Source organism: Pleurodeles waltl, chromosome 3_1 (assembly GCF_031143425.1).
Source record: "Pleurodeles waltl isolate 20211129_DDA chromosome 3_1, aPleWal1.hap1.20221129, whole genome shotgun sequence".
NCBI classification, from domain to species: Eukaryota; Metazoa; Chordata; class Amphibia; order Caudata; family Salamandridae; genus Pleurodeles; species Pleurodeles waltl.
Window position 1 is genome coordinate 1,917,631,586 of NC_090440.1, and position 17,832 is coordinate 1,917,649,417.

General features: G+C 42.6%; 1 protein-coding gene across 2 annotated transcripts in view; it reads right to left on the reverse strand.

Moving 5' to 3' along the window:
- RTN4RL1 (reticulon 4 receptor like 1) overlaps nt 1-17,832 on the reverse strand; it is a 200,626-nt gene that overhangs the window by 18,084 nt on the left and 164,710 nt on the right. The gene's annotated exons all lie outside the window — the stretch shown is intronic.

A 17,832-nucleotide genomic window follows, 5' to 3' on the forward strand; every position in this document is an offset into this window, starting at 1 on the left:
AATTCTCCGGCTGTAGTTGGTGACCACAGACTAACAAGCTAACAAGTGCCCATCATGGTTTTTGAGATGAGTGGGACAGGTCCTCATTTTGTTTAAAATGTTGGAGACTGAAAGGCTTATATAGACCGGACGTCACCAGGGTTCAATGCGATCACATTTCTGTGCGCCTCATGCACACTTTCAGGGTTGTTGCTGGTTTTATAGTTCTGCTGCTTACTTCTACTCCAGCCCTACCTCTTTTGTCAGGATCTTGGGACGGCTTTCTGCATTTGACAAGTACTTTTTTTGAGTCACTTGAGTGCCTGCTGGTCAGACACTTTCCCCAGGTTATCTAAGTCTCTGCTGGCCTGGCTCTGTCTAAGATCCACTAAGTCTGTGCTTGAAAGGCCCTTTTTTTAAGGTCCACTAAGTCTTTCCTGGACAGGCTCTTTCTTAAATTCTAGCATGTCCCTGATGGACAGGCACTTTGTTGCGATAGACTAAATCTCTCTCCACCCAAAGGTTATCAAAAATAGCCTGCTGCTCCTCGATGCCCCTTCGCTGGTCCACCAACAGGCTACCTAGCACCACGCATAGCCTTTGCACTAATCTAAATGACTGTTAGTCTTTGGGGCATCTTTCAATTTGAGGGTAAATGATTGTAACCCACTTCTGGCCGCCCTGCCTGTCCATCTCATTCACCTGTTTGAGGGAGTTTAGAATGCTTGGGTCCGTCCTGCTGCTGGACAAAAGGTGCTGGATGGCAGCATGACTCTCAGCCAAGAAAGGCTCCACACTGGCTCCCCACACAAAAACAAACTGGCTTTTAACTTGGCTGCTCATCCTCTAAATGTCTGCCTGGCCTGGCTCCAGCATAGCTAACTAGGGCCCTACCCTTCTACCGTCCTGCCAACACCCTTAGGAGCATGAGCTAAAATGGAATATTATTCCCCAGCTGTAGACCTCAATCTAGAGGCATGCGCTGTTTCCCAGGCCTTAGAACAGCTTTGCATCAATATTAAAGTAGCCTGCTCTCTGGAAGAGCTCAAATGCAGCCTAAATCCAGCGTTTTTAGGAAGTACTCAGCCCTGGTCCCATCTGACGCTTCCTGTATGGCTCTCCCACGTTCTCCTTCTGATGTCAACAGTGAAAAACTATAGTTTAGCTAACGTTTAACCGTGCCAAGTATCTATCTTAAACTATTCGAATGCATTGACTGGAAGCTCTTGCCTCGCAGCGAGACAGGGTTTGTACTTGTCACCTGAAACATGACTTTCAAAATGTTGCTGTGTATGTAGAATAACAAGGCACTGGGCTCTGTGTTTAGATACTGGAGGTCACCCACTCTCAATGTTGTTGCTTCTCACACTCTCATTCTTGCATCTGCTTCTTAATCTATCTAAAATGTAATCATTTGGCCTGAATCCAGAAACTTCTGATAACAACTACGAATGAGTGTGTTGCCAGCCTCCGGGAACTCCTCTTCATTGCAGCCACAGTGGGCTGATGTCCAATTTTTGTGATCACAGCTTTTAATAAATGCATTTTGCAGACTCAATGCAGAGTACCGAAGTTCTTTTTGACACCAGCACCTTTAGATCTTTTTTGTTGAAAAGTACGGTACAAACATACTGAGTACAATGATGCCCTTCCAAGCAGGGCCACGTTCAAAGGTACTTTGTTTCATCTAGCATTACGTTTAGGAGAACTCTGTCTCACTTCACGCTACATTCTAAAGTAACTTATTGTGAGTGGTCTGTGACAGTGTCACTGGTTAAATGATCTTCAGAAGTGTGCAGGCAAGGGTTTCACAAATAATGGCCCACCAGGACTCTACGAAACTTGACAAAATCTGCCCAAAGTCCATCATTGCCAAACTGACTCCAATAGGCAATACCCCGCAGTGAAGAAAACACCTTTGGAGTTGGTGAACCGGATCAGCTACAGACCAGTTGTTTTCACCTATGGGAATTATTTTGACTATGTTATTAATACAAATGTATAATACCAATGTTTTATCTATTACATTGCACCTCGATAATGAAGTCATCGGAAGTTCTTCTCAAATCCAGCATGCATGTGCTTATATAGTGGACTACACCTTATGCTTTTTTTCCCGATAATTTATTTTTCCAAATATGTTTTAACCAAATTTATTTATTTCAAACCAGATTTTATGGTTCATCCTCCTTCCGATTTATTGGTCTTTCATAATCTTAGCAATTGTAAAGTTCTTCTTAAATACACATTATTTTTTCGATCTACATAAGCTTGATACATATTGCGTCCTATGACTTTTCATTAGGAGCCTAAACATCGAACTTTTTACTAATCATGAAAATCCGTTTTCAAGTCTCTCACGTATTGATTCCCGGGTAGCTAATGCCATTCATACCATCTTGTTCCCGCACTTTCCTTAAAGATATGCCATTTCCTGTCACATCATCATAGGAAGCCAAAAGCCGACCATAGGAAGAACCTGGGTCGGCTTTTGGGCGGTGCGAGCGGTGCGTCCATACCGGGCGCTGACCTCCAGGGGGGCGCTGTGTTTAGCAATAACTTCAGAAACTTGCGATTTAAAAGCACCTGCTGAAGAGTTCCTTGTGCTTTTAGCCTTCAAGAAACAATTAAAATGTCAAGATATCTCTTGTGATTAATGTTCCTGATAGAGAGAGAGATGGGAGTTTTTCCTGTTGGCAGCTTTGACTCAACATAAAGTAGCATAGAGGGTTAATATGCCTGCTGCAAAACACAGAACTATGGGGCATATTTAAGAAAAGTGGCGCTGCCACTTTTATTGCACCCCTTAGCGCCCCCATAACGCCACCATGTGTGCATCATATTTAAAATACTGTGCACCATGGCGGTAGTTAGAGGACTAGCGTCAGAATTTTTTACGCTAGTCCGGTGCTTTGTCGGATTAGCGTCAAAAGTTTTGACACTAATCTTGCAAAGCACTCAGAGGCCCATTGTACCCAATGGAAGCCTCCTTTTAATGCCTGCTCTGAGCAGGTGTTAAAAGTGCCGGAAAAAACATGACGCAAAGAAATCTAATAGATTTGCCCCCTTTGCATACATTATGCCTGGCGCTGGCATAATGTAGCGCAAAGGATTACAAAGTGGTGCAATGCATGCATTGCGCCTCTTTGTAAATATGGGGCAGCGTTTTTGGCCTTCTAACACTACATTAGTTTTAAAAAATGACACTAATGTGGCATTAGAATGGCACTAGGGGCTCTTAAATATGCCCCTGTGGCAGTGCTTAATTTGTGCTTGTTGTGTCCGGTGCGGAGCACCAGCACTTATTTTTGAGGGCCGGTGCTTATTTTTCTTCCTCAAGCATTTACTGTGAGAAAAAGACACATATGGGAAAGACGGAGGAAGAGAAAAACGAAAAAGCGGCACAAAGTGAAAAAGTAGAAATCCCCAATAGTGAGCTGAAGGAGTAGGGAGTGCCTGTAAATGGATTGAAGAGGCCCGAGATGGCTTCAGGATTACGCTGCCTCTGTATTGCGTGGTCACACATTTAATTGCAGCAGCCGCATGTTTCAGAGGAGGACTTTGGGCACCGGCACCTTTTTATTTTCAAATTAAGCACTGTCCTATGGGGCATGTTTGAAAAAGTGGTGCTGCACAGTTCTGCAACACTTTTCTTGCACCCCTTAGCACTCCGACTAATGCCAGAACTACAGTGTAACATGGTGGTAGTTAGAGGACTAGTGTCAGAATTTTTTATGCTAGTCCGGCGCTTTGCAGGATTAGCATAAAAAATGTTGATGCTAATCCTGCAAAGCACACAGAGGCCCATTGTAACCAACAGAAGTCTCCTTTTAACGCCTGCTCTGAGCAGGCGTTAAAAGTGCCAGAAAAAACATGAAGCGAAGAAATCTGTCTGATTTCTTTGCGCCATTTTTTGGCCCCCCAAAACAGGGGAATGCCACCTTTGCATACATTATGCCTGGCACAGGCATAATATAGCGCAAAGGGATACAAAGCGGTGCAATACATGCATTGCGCCACTTTGTAAATATGGCACGGCGTTTTTGGCCTTCTAATGCTACATTAGCGTGAAAAAAATGGTGCTAATGTGGTGTTAGAATGGCGCTAGGGGCTCTTAAATATTCCCCTATATTTTAAGTCACTAGCTGAGTGGATTAGTAAAGTCAGCCTTTACAAGTGCTTTGTAACATATGAATGTACGTGAAAGGGGAGCGATGGAGAGATGAGGGGCACATTTGCCGGGTGGTAGTGAGTGAAACCGAGGACGATGTCATGGGGTGGGGGGGGGCACCACTATAAACTGTTGCACAGGGCGCCACCAGTCCTAAAGCCGGCCCTGGGAAGAACCCATTAATTGCTTAGTTGAACAAGACAAAAACAATACGTTTGACAAAGGTTGAGTCCTAAAAGATGGTATAAAAAATGATTTTTGTAAAAATGCATTAGTAAATTAAATTATCAAGGAAAATGTTGAAGTAAGTAAGGCGTACTCCCTTGTGAAACTGCGAAAGCATCCGGATGGAGGGAGAACTTCCCCAACCTTAGTAAGCAATTTTTAATAATATCTTGAATTATTTACGAAGTATATAAAATATGATTGAAATAGTATTAAATTTGAGTGCCACAAACATAGCGCAGATGTGCAGGAAGCGCAATAAATGTACAACTTTCCCCAGGCATAAGAGGACCCCAGGGCGTGCAGGCAGCACTCCCAGAACTCCCAGAATGCACCAGCACTGATGCTGATTTTCTCTGAGAAATGCCAGCCACACGGTGGGTAAGATCTGCTTTTAGGTTTATTCCCTCGTTGGAATGATTTGCAAGTTAGAAAGTGTCTTAGAATGAAAAGTTATGGAAATGAGGCCGCAGCGGGGAGCGAGCGTTTCTTTTCGAAGATCTAGGGAAGGCTGGGGCCATATTTCACCCTGGGCTGAGGACGTGCAGGTGATGGGCAGGCAGACGCGGTGTTGGAACATGGGAGGCGCAAGTCCTTGAGTGAAATTCGTGACCAGAGAAGGTGTGCGAACGGGAGGGGGGGAGGCTGCTATCTGCTTCCGCTTTCATTCATCACCTTTACATGCTGCCGAAAGATGAAATGTGAATGGAAGCCTCGTCCCTGAGACAAAAAGCCCCGCCAGGTGCCGCTGAGCGAGGGCGAGATGTTAATATGCAAAATCAGACATGGTGGGTGTCCGAGCCTTGAGGATCATGGGAGTAATGAAGAGGAGTACAAGCCCTGATGTGGACATGCAGAGGTTAATTTATTTCAATATGACTCCCTGTGGCAGAGGTTTTCAGAAAGCTGGAGTCCTTTAAAGTTAGGAAAACTTTCTGCAGCAGTGCGGCCTATGCAGCGCTAGTCTTTGCTCAGAAAGCACTCCCGTCTGTCTTTAATTGTCTTATGTATTGAAAGTTTGAAAGCAGTAGGCGGAAGGTGAGGGGTGCAATATTAAAGAGCGCCATAAAAAAAAAGAAAAAAAAGCCATTGAGGCCATCAGCAGCCTTCTTGAAAAAAAAAAAGAGTTCAAGCGCACATTTCTTTGGGCCTATTTTGAAGGCTGACTGCTGCAGGGAGCTCCAGCGCCCCTGTGGAGGTCTGCGCCCTGGGCATGGGCTCAGTTCGCACATGCTAGAGGCCGCCCTGGGCATGTCGCCACAGACAGCTTCATGTTTCCACTTACAGCTTCTTCTTTTTCCAGAACACTTTGAAGCAGCTTTCGAACAATCACCATGACTCGCCCTGACGAGGAATCTGGTACTGGCAGGTGGCCTGACATGGGAGTCCTGTCAGCTTTTGAGGGAACTGCTAATAATAGAAGACACATTTCTTTAACACAACAAAGCCTCCCTTCAGGTTGTATCTCTGAATTGAGAAGTATTTTTGAAAGTAATAGTTTTGAAACAGAAATTGAGAAACATTCCTGCCTCACAGTGATAACAATGCTAGTAGTGAGCTAAGGGGCAAGTCAGTGTCATGTATTTTATATATGTGGCCTAGATTATTTTTATAGATGGAACAAGGCTACAGTCTATTGCATCAAACACAAGAGAGGGTTTTATACAGCGCACATCCTAAACTCACATATTTGAAGTTGTCCTACTATGTAATAATCAAAAGGTGGCTTGGTCACAAGGTATTTGCAGTGGATCACACAATTTGGCCAAGAAAGGAAGGTGGATTGAGCTTAGATTTTCCAGTTTCACGCTGTGCAATTCAACCACCAGATGGGTATCTCTTTCTGACATAAAAGGTCAATGCTTTGTCCTTAATTCTTGGAAGAGGAGATTAGCACGAGTGACAGGCTAAATCGACATTTATTTATTTTTGGCATATTCACATAGTGTGGACCTTGCAAACAGACATAGAAGCGCTTCACAACAATATACTATTTTAGACATTTTTTTATGACACAACAATTTGATGGCTTTTCAGGATATGGAGCAGAGGCCAGGATTCAAACCCGGTTTCCTGGTAATGTGGTCATCATTTAAAGCCACTAAGCGACAAGGCCTTATATAAAAGCTCAGCTTATTTTGGGATGTAGGTTCCAAGAGGACCGCGAGCTGAGCCAGACCCAAACATCTGGCTCGACCTTGGCTCAAGCTTTCAGTGACTCGCCTACCTCTACCAAGAAGCTATAGTATTTAAAATAAGGTAGCATGACATAAAGATCTTATACCAAAGAAGATACCATCTAGATGACAAATATACCTTCACCGGAGGTGCATAGGAGCATATTGCCACACTTTGATAATTTGGTCCAGCAAGAAGTAGGACATCTATAAACCTCAATCTCAAATCTGACAATGTTGAAGCTTTTTGGTTCAAAGTAAGATTTCCTTCATTTAAAGCATTATAGAAATGTAAGTTTAATACCAATCTCAAGATCTATCTCTTATCTGAATCAAAAACCCATATTTTAATTTTTTTTGAAAAACACCTGACTGTCAGTAGCTCAGGAGAGAGGCTCCAAACCATTCTTTTTAATTATTAGAACAGTCCAAACCCCAAACTATTGCTGTACCTATTTGCACTAATTATGGGAAAAAGATTTGGGTGTGAAATGGGAAAAGTTTTAAGTTGTGTGAATCAAGACTTGAGTGTTGTATGAAGCTCAGTCAGTTGGGACGGCCTTCTTCACATAAAAGATGGAAGGGGTTTCATTACCCTAACTATGCTGATAAACTCCTTATTTACTAAGTTAGCAGGGAGACATTCGGCCACCAAACTACAGCAAAAATGTGATGCTATCTATCAAGGTATGATACTGAAATTTCACAGACTACATTTTGTCTTCTAAATATCATTTACAAAAATATTGTCCCATTGAAGTTAATAATATGCAGAATCGACACCTGATGGAACTATGTATTTGTGAACGATATTTAGGGTACAAATTTTGTCAACTAATGTTTTTGTCTCATATTCTGACATACAACTCCCTCTGAGGTTGTATGGAAAGTGTTTCAATACCTGTCATAGAAAATGTAATAAAAGGTACCGAAATGTACTGAAATTTACAGTGAGAAGAATGTACACTATGGAGTGAGCATCCATGAAATGTGGCACTTACAAGTTTTGTCAATGTTTTCGAGTGAAGGTCTATTGAGCTATAAGAGTGACATTGCTTTTGTGGGTGCCCTTTTTTCTCTAAAAATATTAGTATGGGCAGATATGCTGTTTTTGAATTAGCTAATTATTATATTTTCCTTCTTATGAGTTATCGGCTGGCTAACTGCAAAGATTATCTGAAGTGAACAAAGGTTGAACATGATAGTGTTCGTTCAACTACACTAACTTTGTAAATATACTCACAATGCAAATAAAACATACAAGTATAATAGTTATTCATTTCTAACAATGCAAGTACACTATGGGGCATGTTCGTAAAGGTAAACATAAAGATGTATGTTTACCCACATATATTTACTATTACAGGTAGGTGCAACTTTACCAGGGGGGTATACACTTTTATAACAGGATTTCCAAGTGTAATGTTACAACTGGTAATTTTGAGTCGTAGGGGTAGCTCTCTGTTACAGTGGCAGAGATATCTGTACCAGAAACTATAGGAAAAATATTAAAGTTTATTAGTCTTTAAAAACATACTAAACATAATTTCATATAAAATAAAAAACATAACTAATTATAAATATGTATTTGTAACCCACAACTCTCAAAAAGTTAAAGCACATTAATTCATCAAATGAGTATTAAGTAATTAATTCAAACATATTAATTTAAATGATTAATAATGTACTTTAAACAATAATTAAAAAATAATCATAACCTCATATTTCTATTTAGTGTGTAGTATTGTTTGCTATAATTATGTTTACTTAGCTTAAATTATTTTTGCTTTAAATAGTAAAAGTAAAAAAATGCATATTTCAACAAGTTTCATATTAACATAAAAAAAAAAATACTGAATACGTGTGTGTGTGTGTGTGGAGAGAGAGCAAGGTTGTGTGTCAAAATAATGTAATTAATTTAACATTAGTTCCAATGGGGTGCCATCTTTTCCCTGCCTCTATTGTTTTCTTTAGGAGTGGGTTGCAGTACCTATCAATGGCCATGTGCCGTGGTTGACTTACTACAAGATTGCATTCTAGTACATTTACATCTGTTTTGACACCTTTAGGCCTGTAGTAACTTTACAAGTGTAATTTGTGAATAGCAGTGGTATTACACTTATGTGGGTGTGTGTTTATATGAACAGTTCCCCACTAAACCCCTCCTTAAGTTCCCCTAGCAAGTATTTTCCTGCAACTTCACATTGTCCTTACCACATTTACTACCAAAAACGAATACCTATGTGTGTAGCGATCTCTGCCAAAAAAGACAAATTAGACAGAGGCAGCGGTCTCTGCCCATAGGTCCATGAATAACATTTTGTAGTAGATAAGTAGTACTAGTGTAGTACTACTTAACTTACTACAAAATGGTGTTTGTGAATAGTCCCCTAAACGAAGAATGTAATTGTATCATAAATTGTATTGGCTATAAACATTATTGTTTAATTGCATTATAACTATTTTAGCTGTGTAAGTATACTAACAATGGAATGGAACTAGTTTAAACAACTAAGTATATCTGTTACCCATTACTAACAATGTAACTACACTAGCTGCATAAGTTAACTAACAATGAAATTCCAACTTAATGTTATACCCACAATGGTTGTTGCTGTTTACTAACAATGTACCTACTCTAGTTGTGTAGGTATACTACCAAGTTCATTACAATATCAAATTATATTAATTATAGTTGTGCCGCAGTACTAATAATGCAACTGCATTAATTGCAGATGTATACTAATAATGGCATTAAAACATAAACTTATACTCACTCTCATCTTTAGCCACTGTTAATTGTGTACCTAGATTGGCTTTGTAGTACTACCTGGCTTCAGTTCTCTATGACATATTTCAGCATATACTTGCTGCATACAACATGGTGAGCAAAGGCTGAAGATATTTTTTTTTTAATGATTGGTGAAACACTGATATCCATACCCCCCCCCCCATTTTCTAATGGTTGGGAGTGAACCACTTCCATTCTGCACGTGGCAACCTTTGGATTCTGTGTATTGATGTAAATATATTAGAGTGTAGATGGCATGCACCAGTCATTGGTGTGGATGGATCATACAAAGAGGAGTGAGATACATAGGTAGAGCAAACCAGGGGACAACAAAGGTTCTCCAAAATGCCGGACCATGTGGCTCTCCTGAATCATTTAAGTTGATTTCCTTTGTAGCAACTGCCATGGATTCAACCCGTAAAAGCTTTAATGCTGAGTTCACCACAAATGAGATGATAGCTTCCCCCAGTGGTGGAGGGACCCACCTTTCTGCAAAGGAGTCACTGACCGATGTGAATCCAAAGGAGGACACAGCTTTGTATGAAAGAGCCATTGCCTAGGTAGTACACAATAAAAGATGCATCTTTGTGTGACAAAGCCACTGGCCTGATAATTCACAGTGAAGCATCATTGACAAGTACCTCTGCAATGCAGGGCACGCCTTTGTATGGAATGAGTTATTGACCAGTCCTCATACAATTAAAGTAGGGCTACTGGAATTATGCAGCAGGGCACGACAAACTTATGCTACAGGGTTGACTAAATTATGCAGCAAGAAAAGGCAAATTATGCAACATAATGCACCACTTTTTGTGATAGTATTAGTTCATTATTTTGTATTTTCACAAATGGTAACACTGTCTGTGCAAAGATTTCACCTCATTAGTACTAGTTTAATAACCAAATACAGCAATAAGCAAGTGAAAGATGACCAGTCAACCTTTGCAAAGGTCCTTCCACTGTGTTGGAACATATGTCCCCACAGTTTTAGTCAAGTATCCAATGGAGGATGAATCTTTAAAGCTGTCATTGGCAACAATGTACCCAATCCAAGGTGCAGAATTGCAGGAAAGAGTCAAAGGCCAGCATGTACACAATGGAAGATGCTTGTGTAAATGTGTAACTGGCTAGTGAATATACAATGGAAAGTGGAGGTTTATCTGAAGGTGACATTGGCTGTCACTTATGCAATGAAAGGTCCCAAATTGTATGGAAGAACCATTGACTACTAAGTGCACAAAATAGGGGAGTACTTTGTTTAAAAGTGTCATTGGCTAATGCCTAGACTAGGGAGATGCAACTTGGTGTAAAAATGCAATTGATTAGTGCATATTCAATGGAGGATGCACCTTTGTGTACTATGGCCACTGAATAAGGATAATACAAGAAAAGACTCAGCTTTGTGTAATAGGTCATTGACTTTGCGTATACAATCAAGAACACACCCTTTTGTAAAGGAGTCATTAACTCAGGGCACAAGTCCTAAAAAATGAAGTCGGGGGACTAACCAAGTTAGGCAGTGTACAAGTGACATAATGTTGCATGTTATCACACGTGACCTCACAATGCATGACCTCACGGGAACTGACATCAAAAGAAGTGACATCACATCTTAACACTTCACACACGTTTTGCAGGTCTATCATGGGTACATTTGAGCGAATTATGAGATCTAACCAATGAGATTTTGCATCTGGGTTGTGCCAAAAAAGTGACGCAACCCTGACACAAAATGTGGGCCTCAATTTATATATTTATTGTTTTTTAAATTCTGCCACAAATAAGTTGACAACAAGGAAAAATATAGCACTCAATTTATTCTGCAAAATTGGTTGCAAAGTCTACATTTTCAAATATCTCACGGGGTTAAGGCACCTACTGTGCAGATCTTTGTGTACCCAGTAAATCCCAAGTTACAATAAAGAGTAAGATAACCTTGGCAGGTAACGCATTTGCCGGAGAGACCTGTGTTTTTTCTCATTGCCGTTTTGAATCAAAGTAGTAGAGAGTTAAAGCGTCTCTTGCAAAGCACATCTTGCAGATGACAGATTTTTATTTTATGTAGCTAGTTAGTGAGTAATGAGTTACTGCAACACAGAGATCCGTTTTTCACTCGCAGTTCATAAAGTGTAATTCTTCTAATATAGCACAGTGAGCTATAAAGGACGTGTTTCTCCTACGCCTTGTAACCCTCACTGTTTTATGTAACACACTTTGTACATTTATTTACACATTTATAGGATTTATTGTCAATAAATGCTTTGTCACTCAGCATTGGGATCAGTAGTGCTGTAAAAGAAATAAACAAAATAGTGGTACTTAAATTGTTAATTGTGTAAAGACTGGAACAGACCAACACATCTGACATTCTTACAGTGTACGCATATTTCATATAGGGGGATTGAACAACCTAAAAAGCATTCCCCTCAAGTACTTGTGAAGTGATAACAACAAGCTGTGTGTCTTTGTTTCCCTTCCCTTGCACTTACATCTAGGTGGGAGGCTCATATAGCTCCCAGTCCAGACAGTGAAACAGAAGGAGGCCTAATGGCCCCTTAAATTCCACCTTTGCTATGGGCCCAGCTGCAGTCTAAAATATGCAAGCCTCCTCGCGGCTGAATCTTGCTGCTGAAACAAAGGCAGACAACGTGTAGGTGCTGCTGAATGCGTCCCGGTGTCTGAAAATTACACTGGGACAAGTTGAGCATCTTTCAGTGGAGCCCACTTCCTGCAGGGTGTACGCCGTCCACCATGTCAAAACAGTGGGTGGATGCCGTGTACACTCGTGTACCCCCAACTTGTGCCATGCATTAACTGGTGGGAATGAAATGGAAGATCATTTGTGTGAAGTAGTCGAAGGCTAGTAAGTACAAAATGGAGGCTGCTTCTTTAAAGCTGTAATTGACTACTAAATATACCATAGAAAATATAGGGTTGTATGAAAGAAATAGACTAGTATGTACACAATGGAAGATGCCACTTTGTGTTGATGTGTTACCGGCTAGCGACTATACAATGGAAGGCACAGGTTTATGTGGTGACACATTGACTATTACTTATGCAATTAAGGACACAAATTTGTGTGAAAGAGCCATTAACTAGTAAGCATTCAATGTTTAAATGAATATTGTTCAAAAATGTATTGACGAATGTGTGTACAAGACAAGATGTGTATGTCAGTAAAAAGTGTCATTGACTAATCCATATAGAAGGCAGAATGTAAACATACAATGGAGGATTTAGCTTCATAAAGCAAGTGCCATTGACTAGTTCATACACATTGGAAGATGCAGCATTGTGTTAAGGTATAATGGACTCATAAATATATAAAATGTGTAAAAGGGTCAAAATAACTCGTGCATTTACAATGAAGAATGCAGATTTTTGTGAAGGAATCATTAACTGGTGCACATCTGCATTCAATGGTGGACCAACATGTGGTAAAGGACGCCAGTCCCTAAGTTGTGTGCTTGGTATGAATGACTAGGTTTGTAAGATGGAGTTAAAGAGTAGTACAAATACAATACATGACATACATCAACAAAGTACAAACTGGAAAATGGAACCAGAAGCTCCCTTTTCTGGAGCAAAACCTAGGATCTGGTAGAACACCCCCTTGAACTGAGAAAAGACCATCTTATTGATTCTATAAAAGACAAACAGAAAATGTCTTATCAAACCGAAAATAATGTTTTCTCTTATTGTGTTGAAAATATTGCTGATCCTGTAAAATAGTATTCAACACAACCTGTTGAGTCTGTAAGTGCCTCTCTCCTGGCCCAGATTGTAATAGACTGTGCGCCTCACTGTTTAAAGTACAGGAGAAGTACATCAGTGTACTGGCAAGCAAGAGCAGCGAGGCTAGAGGTTTATTAAACCGAGAACTGTAATTTCTCATTTCATGAAGGGCACTTTTACATGTATGAAAATTATCAACACAAAATATAATTATTATTATTGCTGCATACATACATTTCAAGAATTGTCATAATCTTTGTTGGGGTTTCTGCTGATTGAAAAATGTTTTGACTTTTCTCGACTTATTCTTCCTATATAAAACTGCAACCAAAACACAAACAACCAAAGACTGGTTTCACCCTGACTGGGACTTGTCAGTCGGATGTAGCTTCTTTCCAGTAGCGCAGTGAGCCACTGGGACTGAAACAGGAGACTGGTTTGCATATGGCTGGGTTCAAACTGAGGTGGCCTGGTGGGAAAAAGAACAGTGGGTTGGAATGCTACTCCAAGCGATTGCCAGTATTTAGAGTTATTGGAAGCATTTCTTCCATCACTTTTTGTGTGTTTGATGTACCGCCGTAAGTGGCAAGGGTACACACAGACCTGGGTCCCGTGCTCACTGACCCACTGGAACCAAGCTACACCAGACTGAAGAGCCCCAGTCAGGGTGAAACCAGTCTTGGGTTGCTTGCGTTCCGGTTCAGTGAGGATCTGTTTTTTTTAGTTCAGGCTGGACTGTTCCTATTGGAGCAGAGTCAAGACTGATTTGCATTTGGTGAGTCCCAACTGAGGTGGCATTGAGGGCAAAAGAATGGTGAGTCGGAATGCTACCCTAAGTGACTGCCAGTGGTTAGAGTTATTGCAAGCCTTTCTCCTTTCACTTTTTTTGTGTTTGATGTACCACCCTAAGTGGCCAAGAATATGCTCACATGTGGGTCTTGTGCTCACTGACCCACTGCAACCAAGCTACATGTGACTGAAGAGCCCCAGTGAGGGTAAAACCAATCTTGTGTTGCTTGTGGTCTGGTTCAGGGAGGACCTGGCCTTGCAGGTCAGACAGAACTGTTTCTATTGGAGCAGAATCACGACTGATTTGCATTTGGTGAGTCCCAACTGAGGTGGCATGGTGGGCAAAGAATTGTGGGTTGGAAAGCTACCCTACGTGAGTGCCAGTGGTTGGACTAATTGCAAGCAGTCCTCCCTCGCCTTTTGTGTGTTTTGCTGATAGAAACTATAGACTGTAGCTAGATTATGCAAAGCCCCTTGGAAGTCCCTGTTCCTAAACTGGAGTGGAACAAGCCCCCTGGTTGAAAGGTGGGCTCTTGGGTGAAATATTCGGCTCCTCCTGGTGTATTCTGCTCCTGGATGAGATACAGGGCTGTGCCAGGGCTCTCTGGTTCTCAGCAGCTGGCACTCTCCCCAGGCTGTGCAGCGAGAGGAAGACGATTCCTTTAATGGAGCCGTCGGCGCTTCCCTGGGATTAAAAACGCTCCTTTTCACTAACTCTTAAGAACTCTTTGTTTCAACGGAAGATCGGTTACAATTTATTATTTTCTTTTTTTCTCTGCCTGTCTATGTGTAAAGCTCTGTCTGTGAGTCTCCGCGTCGAGATTTGTGTCTGCACGCCTCAAGGCACCAGGAGTCGGTTTTATTTTACAAATATGCGGATTCCGGCATTGTGTGCTTTTCTCAATGAATATGAATGGATCTCGCGCTAAGTATGTGCTTTGAAGGATGCTGGTTCCACCGCCAGACTGGGCTGCATGTATTACTCAGTTCAGGGGACCTTCTTCCAGGCCGACAGAGTCGCTCAGCTCAGGGGGAGAATCCCCGGCTACCGTATCTCCCTGTATATCGGGGGGAGGTCTCACATATGTGACAATCTCTCTTAGTTCAGGTGAACTCTCCCAGACAACCGTCTCGCTCTTAGCTCTGCCGCATTTCACTCAGGCTACCATCTCTCCCTTGACTTGGTGGGAGGTCTCACAGGTCTGTCAAACTCTCATAGGTCAGACGAGATCTCCCAGACTACCATCTCGCTCTTAGCTCTGTAGCCGGTCACTCAGGCGACCAGCTCTCCCTCAACTCAGAGAAGGTCTCATAGGTCTGTCAAACTCATGGTTCAGGCGAGCCCTCCCAGACTACCATCTCGCTCTTAGCTCTGCGACAGGTCATTCAGGTGGTCATCTCTGCCTCAGCTCAGAGGGAGGTCTCACAGGCCTGCTAAACCCTCACCACATGGGGTCTCTGCAGGCTACCATGTATCCCTTAGCTCAAAGGGAGGTTCCTGCACTCAGGGGGTGCTCTGTCAGACCTGCCAACCGCCTTCAGTTTATGGGGAGCTCACGTAGGCTACCATCTCTCCATGCCCCCAGCCAGCTCAAGTGGAATAATCTCAGACTGCCATCTTTCTCCAAGCTCAGAGGGAGCTCTCCCAGCCCTGGAAAGCTCTCTTCTGCTCTCAGGCCTGTTCAGAGGACAAACAGCCTCTGCCCTCTGTGCCACTGGACCCAGAGCTCACCAAGGGGACTACATGGCCCAATCCAGAGTTCATCCATCTGGTCTAAATTAGAACATGTGCTTTCAGATGAGAGGCCCAGACCCTCGCCAGCATCAACATGAATCCCCTCTGAACCCAGAGTTTTTGAAAGTGTAAGGCCTTCACCTGGAATTCCTAAGATACAGTGCCTTCACTCTTCATGGTTCTCATTACCTAACGACAGGAGAGTATCAAGGTAGACTGCTGGCACTTTTTCAGCCACAGCCAGCTGTCTCAAAGATATTTAGGAGCAGATTTACAAGAAACTGGTGCATCAATACTGATGCGCCAGTTTTCTTGCGTTGCTCCTGCCCCACCTAACAACATCACAGGTATGCCATATTTATAAAATGGCGCACCATGGCGCAAGTTAGGCCAATAGCGTCAATTTTTTTTATTCTATTGTGGCACTTTGCTCCACTAACGTCAAATATTTTGACGCTAGTGGAGCAAAGTGCAAGGAGGCCCGTAGGTGAATATGGTTGCATCATTTTAATGCCTGCTGTTAGCAGGCATTAAAAATTATGCCAAAAATGGCGCAGTGAAATCTTGTAGATTTCACTGCACCATTTTTGCTGGCCTCCTAATGCCGGAACCCCCCCCTTGCGTACATTACTCCTGGCACAGGCATAATGTGGTGCAAGGGGGTGCAGAGTAGCGCAATGCATGTATTACGCCACTTTGTAAATCTGGCATGGCAAAAATGCCTTCCTAACGCCACATTAGCATAAAAAAAATAACGCTACTGTGGCACAAGGAGGCGCTAGGGGCTTGTAAATTGGTCCCTTAGATTTTAAGTTTTGTGTGATGGTAAACCTATCTAAGGGCTATGCCATTTCTTCAACACCCCAGTGGCACTGGATTTTTTATAGCATTACCACATAATCCAAAAACAAAAATCTCAATAGGTGACAGTGACTCCTGATATCAACTATGAGGTCCTAGCTGACCGTAATGCCCAGCAAAAGACAATGGCCCTTATTACAACTTTGGCGGGTGCAACCACCGCACGACCGCCAATGCGGCCGCACTTCCGCGGTGGCCATTTCAACATCCCCGCCGGCCCAGCGAGGATGTCGGCCGCAACACTGGAGCCCGCTCCAAATGGAGCCGGCGGTGTTGCGGCAGTGCGACGGGTGCCTCTCGCTTTTCACTGTCTGCTATGCAGACAGTGAAAAGCTCCATGGGGCCGTCGCAGGGGGCCCCGCGACTCCCCTTTCTGCCAGCCTTTTCATGGCGGTTCCTACCTCCATGAAAAGGTTGGCGGGAGGGGGACTCGTAATCCCCTGGGCAGCGCTGCAAGCAGCGCTGCCCTGGAGGATTACAACTGCCGGGACCAACGTGGTGGTAAACCGCCGGTCCCGGCGGTGCAACCGCGGCGCTTCTGCTGCGGTCGTAATTCCATGGATTGCACCGCCAGCCTGTTGGCGGTGCATCCGACGAAACAGCCCTGGCGGTCTTTGACCGCCAGGGTTGTAATGAGAGCCAATATGTCATGTTGGAACTCTGACATTTCCTAAGAAACAGCCAAAATAAACTTCAGAGTCCCTACCTTTGGGCCCCTTTCCACTACTGGCCCTATAAACTTTTAACATTAAGAACAGGTCCAAGGCAATCCACAGTGTTTAACTGTCATAGAGGAACATTGGTCCATTTCTGTTCTACTAGAATATCAAGTTTTAAATGTCATTCTATACAAAATGTCTTGTCAGTAATATCGACTACTACAATATTGTGAAGGTAAGTGTGTATAAGTAAATATAGATTTACAATTTTTAGCTTCACGTCTGTGTAGCTTGCAACATACATATAATAACTATGACTAGATTCATAGTATGTGTGCGAAGTTCATTGAACTGTATGGATGGAATGGAATCCTGCACAAGTGCTCTGCTTCATATGAGATTGGCCAAGACTGCACAAGTAAGGTACGTTCTTTAGAGGTCCTCCTCGGTCAGATGGAAACCCGTTCAAGCTCACCATTGACACAGTTCAGTGGTTCACATAATCTAAGTCAGTGAGGAGAAATATAGGTGATAGGATGGAATGTCTTTCAGTACATGTGCGGGCTCTAGCTTTCTCCGCACACATGCATCACTCCACTAAGGATGAGAAGTAGGGAAGTCAACGGTGTGAATGGATGTCTGTACTAAGTCAGACCAGCGGACTTCCCACAAATAGGCCAGTGTCCGGGGTGGCTGCTGGTCCGATT